Consider the following 6,219-nt stretch of genomic DNA (forward strand, 5'->3'; position numbering starts at 1 on the left):
ATGTACACCTGGGTTCGTACTAATATTTTGGAGAGCGAATTATGTATATATGATAACACTAGAACTCTGGTATTGTATTCCGACTTGGATGTTATGTTTCTGCTACATATGTGTATTATATGATTGTGAGGTTCTAATATATATTTGCGGCCGTTACAACATAATCTCAATTCATCATGTTCCTCCTCATAGGGGAGTGTACACACACACACACACACACACACACACACACAGAGTCTTGCAGGCACATGCATGAAACAAAGCAAAGACAAAACATACACTCATACAACAAACAAGGCACACATAAACAAGCCACACAAGAAAAATCATAGAACATAATCAAAATTGAGAATTAACTTCACATAGGTAAGTAACAGGTTAGTGGCGACTCCATCAAACATTTAGTAAGACTATATCTCTCACCCCTCCCTATCCCCAAACCCTTCAATACGTTGTGACAACTATGATCAGATATTTTCTCCTATTGTCTAACATATCCCTATTTGGGTTTTATTGGCCATGGTAGCTTAGTTTGATTGGGAGTTAGAGTAACTGTGTGTTAAAACAACATTTCTTCATGGTGATTTAGAAGATCAAATTTATATGGAGTAGCCAAAAGTTTTCATGGAACCTGGGAAGGAGAATTACATTAGTAAATTGAGGAAATCATTGTATGGCCTGAAATAGTCACCAATGCAGTGGGACAAGCACTTTAATTCATACATGATGAGTGTCGAATATACGCACTATAAGTTTGATTGTTGTGTTTACTTTAGAAGTCTATCTAATAATTCATTTATCTTTCTACCAATATATGTTGATGATATGTTGATTGCTGCAAAGAATATCCATAATGTCAATGGTTTAAAGTCCTTATTAAGTAAGAAATTTGAGATGAAGGATCTTGGTGCTGCAGATAAGATCCTTGAGATAGAGAGATAGGAAAGATAATAAGTTTTGGGTCTTTCAAAAGGCTTATATAAAGAAGATGTTGAAGAAATTTAGCATGAGCAATGCTAAGCCAATGTACCCCATTGGCAAATCATTTCAAGCTAACTTCAACACAATGTCGATAATTCAAGGAGGATGTGGAGGAGATGTCAAGGGTACCATACGCCAATGCAGTGGGTTGTTTGATGTATGTCATGATTTGTATTTGTATAGATCTTGCATATGCAGTTAATATGGTGAGTAAGTTTATGGAAAATCCAGGAAAAGAACATTGGAGTGATTTGATGTAGGTCCTCAGGTACTTGAAGGGCACTGCAAATTTTGGTATTAAGTTTGGTGCATGGCAGCATTCAACTTTAGTTCAAGGATTCGTTGATGCAGATTATGCAAGAGATTTAGATGAAAAAAGGTCCACCATAGGTTATATATTCACCATGGCAGATGGACTTATTTGTTGAAAATCCATGTTACAGCCAGTTGTTGCATTATCTATCACTGAGACGAAGTACATCACAGTGACAGAGGCTACAAAAGAGGCTATATGGTTGAAGGGATTGATAACTAAACTTGGCATAAAGTAGTAGACTATTCATTTGCGTTGTGATAGTCAAAGTGTTATTTACTTAGTAATGAACCAAGTTTATGATGTCAGAACAAAGCACATTGCAGTCGGATATCACAAGATGTGAGAGCTAATTGGTACTAATGAGTTTTAGTTGGTTAAGGTGGCTACACAAGAAAATACAACAGACATGTTGATGAAGGTTGTTACTTGGGAGAATTTTATACGTTACTTGAACTTACTGTATATTGCTAATAGCTAAATCAATGAAGTGCAACTTCAGGTGACGATACAAGTTTGAAAGCTCCAAAAGAGTGACTATTTGCCAAGGTGGAAATTATTGAGTTGTGGTCATATTCAGAGGGTATCCACTTGAAGACTGTTACAAATTGAAGCTTGTAGTTTCTTTTATCATTTTTTTTTTCATATATATATAAACTAAGGTGATACTTTGCATAAAAAAGAAATACATTTGTGAATCTTATAAAACAGCTTTATAGTTTACTAGGGATGGGTATAGTTGTCTTTATACAAAGCACACACATTAAGCATATTTTTACTTGACACGTAGAGTTTTTTAATTGAATATTTATGATTATTATATTTCTTTATGCCCTTTAATTCATTATTCATTTTCCATTAATTACCAATTTTTTTATTGTTCTACATTTTAATATTAATATATAAAAATTATTTCACATACTTCCTTTGAGGATATTGAAGTGGTTAAAGGTAAATTGAAAGTAGGGCTACAAGAAAGTCGCGACGCATACTAGTAGCTCAGGGGATTGGCTTGATAAAAGTCTTTTCAAACTTGTTTATTTTATAAATAAGAAATTCTTAAGCCCAATTTTGAGGATTATTGAATAAATAAGTAAAACATGAACATGGACGATCTCAGCTCATTTTTACTCATGAACAGCTCGATTAGAGCTTGGTTGGCTTCGTTTAATAGACTCAATTTTTCAACTAGTGGAGTCATTGATGAGTTAAATATGGTTCAAGAGACTATAGGGAACTTATTTACCTTAAAAGTAGGTGTTGTTTAAACACAGACTTATATAACCAAACTCCATAGTTAACCTAAATGCAATGATATATAGCGCCAAGCCCAAAGTCAATAGACTGACTTGGTAGGGGCACAGAAATTCTATTAATATAGTTGTAGACACCCCATTTTGTCCAAGGGCCAAATATAACAAGAGAATACATTTTTTATTATTACACTTTTTATACAAATATAGCAAAAGAATACAAATTAAAGATGAATACAGTAGAAAAAAATACAAAAAAAAAAAAGAGAGAGAATAAAACAAAAGGGAAATATAGGAAAAATTCTGAAATACAGCAAAACAAAAAATAAATACAAAGAAAAGGGGGGAAGATAGGAGTTTCAATTCTCCAAAACATTGTTGGCACCTGCACACACAAAGAAAATTGGTTAGCTGTTAAAAGTAAATAAAGGGGAGTTAATAGAGGGAGATTAGCAGTAATAGGTGGTTGAAGATTTGATTTCAGATGTTTACAATCAATGCTCCCCAAGCCTATAAATTAAGGCTTTCTAAAGGAGCAAAGGGAAAGCAGTAATAACATAAGTAGTGAGAAGATACTCAGAGAAATTCGCACATAGTGAGAGGCAAAGAGAAATTTCATACAGTGAGAAACAACGATTGATTGATACTGTAACATTCATACGGTAAAAGTTACTTGGGGCCAGAGGCTTTTAAGGGAATTTTGAAGTCAGAGCAGGAAATTGCAAATATATATATTAGAGGAGATTCTGAAGATTGAAGGAGTTGAGAGCCAAAGGTTGGTGTTACATTTTTGTATTTTTGTTTTGTTTTTATTCTATTTATCATGTTTAATCCACTTTTAAAAATGAACCGAGGGTTCGGATCCGATTGGTGGATCTGACCTGTTTGACCTCGTCCATTAACCCGATCCATTGAACTCGGGTTGACCTAACCCATGGGTCCAGATCCAATCCATGGACTCGTTAACCAAGCCCATTTTTAAAAAATAAGCCCACTTTTAAAAAAAAGAAAAAAAAAAAACCAGCCCAAGCCCATTTTTTTAAATAAGCCCACTGTTTTTTCAAAGACCTGCCCAAGCCCTTTTTTTTTTGAAAAATAAGGCCACTGTTTTCAAAACAAAAAAACCAAGCCCAAAATCAAATAGCCCACGCATGGGTTGGGCCCAAATCACCCCAGGCCCAAAGTCAAATGTCTCAGCTCACTCATGGGTTGAGCCCCAGACCCAATTCAGTGGGTTGACTCACTTCAAACCCACGCAGACCTTAATAAACATAATCCAAACAAGTTTAAAATGGCTTGAATCAACAAAAAATTGGTAGAAAATAAAGAAAAAATAAGAACAATCAAACTTATCTTGATCATGGAGGTTCGAAGGTCTCTACTCCCTCCATGTAAATCTAACCTACAAAACAAAGACAAAATCGGGAATGAGAAGTTAAGAGAGAGAGAGAGAGAGAGAGAGAGAGAGAGAGCAGAAAGCAGAAGAACACAGAGAAAGGGAAAGGGAGAGAAAAGAGAACACAAATCGGAGAGAGAGAGAGAGAGAGAGAGAGAGAGAGAGAGAGAGAGATGAGAGAGTGAGAGAGAGAGAGAGAGAGAGAGAGAGAGAAACCCAAAGAAGGAGAGAGAGAGTGCAGAATGCTAAAGAAGAGAGAGAGGAGAGAGAAAGTTTTCAAAGAAAATGGAAGAGAGAGAAAAAGAAATGAACTTTTATATGGGGGTTAGTGGGATATGTGCACCTCCGCATGGTGACATGTGTCACATTCTGATCCAAGTATTTTGGGGGTGATGTGGCCTCACGTGTACCATCCAATCTATGTTTTCTTTAGACGGTTGGATTGTTGTCACATTAGCAATCCTTACCATTTGTCCTAGGCTACTCACAAGCTGCCATGTGGTAGAGGTGATGTCACCCTATGGTAGAAAATAATAATAATAATAATAATAATAATAATAATAATAATAAAGTGGGACACGTGTCATCATTTATATAGTGACACGTGTTGCCTGATTTGTGTTTTCTCTAGACAATTAGATTGTTGTCACGTCAGCAATCCCTACCATTTGTTTAGTGTCACTCAAGAAATGCCAAGTGGCAGGGGTGATGTCATGCTGATGTCGCCCTACATGTGGCAAGAAATTAAAAAAAAAAAAAAAAGGAGCAACCAGGTGATGCCACATGGTAGAGTGACGTCACGCTGACATCACCTAGCTATAGTAAATTAAAATAAGTAAATAAAATTACCATGTGTTGCCACTTTGGGTTGACACGTGGCCCCCACTAAGTCGAATCGGTCTGTTTTACCTGAACCATTATTATTATTATTATTATTATTATTATTATTATTATTATTATTATTGTCATTTATTTTATTTATTTAATTTTTTAAATAGTTTTCTTATATTATTTAATTGGAGAAAAATAATAAAAATCATAAAAGTCAAAGAAAAATCAAAAAAAAAAAGGAAAAATGTTTTTTTTAATCAAGAAAAATATTTGAGTTAGTTTGGCTCAATATTTTAGAAAAATATTGAAAAATTTCTAAAGATTTCTATAAAAATTTTGGAAATATTTTTAAAAATTCTTTTGCTTAAAATTTGTTGCTTTTGTTTGTTTTTGGATGTTTGCGTCCCTATGATTTAGAAAAGGGCAATGAAATATTTTAGATTCACCTGTATTAGCTCTGAGGAGGGGTTTATCTAACAAAATCCCCTCGTTTGATGGTCTTATTAGACATTCCTAAATAGCACTGAGGTTTTTAACCTCCTATTAATTTTATTTATTTATTTATTTATTTATGTACCTATTTTTCTATTTTAAAAGGATTTAATTAAAGGTTATTAAATTCAACTTTGGGATAATTCATAATTAGTTAGGTACCGTTTGTCGAACGGGTGTGTAGGGGGTGCAGATACCTTCTCTTCGCATAATTGAACTCTTGATCCCAACTCTGGTCAAAACAGACCAAGAGTACTAATTCATTGGCCTAGGATTAGTCTAAATTAGACCAATCAATAAATAGTAATCAGATGTTCTAACTACACCTTGGTAAATAACAGGTTAGTGACTACTCCGTCAGATTTCAATATGATTATCTCTCACCATTTGAGGCCCTTCGCTAGGACGTTGCGAAAAATAGTAATTGAGAATCGCTATACACTTTTTGCATATAAAAACCCCAAGAGTCACTCGCGAATCAAATCATTCGTGAGCAGCTCAGTAACTTAGTTTGATAAGAGTTCATTTAGTTCGTTCATTTGCATAAATAATAAATTTAAGAAAATATATTCAAACTTAGTTATTAAGTTCCACCCGATCTTGAACTCAATTAAAAATTTAATAATCAAGTGTGAGCATAATAATACTTAGCTTAGTTCAGCTCATTTGTAACTTTTATTGGAGCTTCTATATTAAAAGCAGTTTTGAATCCTCAAAAGAGGCAAACAAGGAAACGAGATAGGAAATTGACGGCAAATTATGCAAGGGAACTGCCCCTCCATGTGTACGTGTGCTTTTTTTAAAAATTCTAAGCATATTAAAAATAGATATCCCTCTTTATATGTCTTGACATTTGTTGAATTGTGACTCATATTCAAAAGGTATCCACTTGAAGACCGTTACAAATTGAAAGGCTTAAGAGTTCGCCCTTTATGCACAAAACTTCCCTTTTT

At 34.2% G+C, this 6,219-nt stretch overlaps 1 long non-coding RNA gene across 1 annotated transcript; it reads right to left on the reverse strand.

Annotated features, from left to right (window-relative positions):
• Positions 1 to 2,709: 2,709 nt before the first annotated feature.
• LOC131149698 (uncharacterized) lies at positions 2,710 to 4,250 on the reverse strand. The gene is made up of 2 exons (XR_009135281.1): positions 4,160 to 4,250; positions 2,710 to 3,949 (listed from the first exon to the last, which is right to left on the reverse strand). It is a non-coding gene; the product is annotated as an uncharacterized LOC131149698 (long non-coding RNA).
• Positions 4,251 to 6,219: the final 1,969 nt, after the last annotated feature.

This window comes from Malania oleifera, chromosome 2 (genome assembly GCF_029873635.1).
Source record: "Malania oleifera isolate guangnan ecotype guangnan chromosome 2, ASM2987363v1, whole genome shotgun sequence".
Lineage (NCBI taxonomy): Eukaryota > Viridiplantae > Streptophyta > Magnoliopsida > Santalales > Ximeniaceae > Malania > Malania oleifera.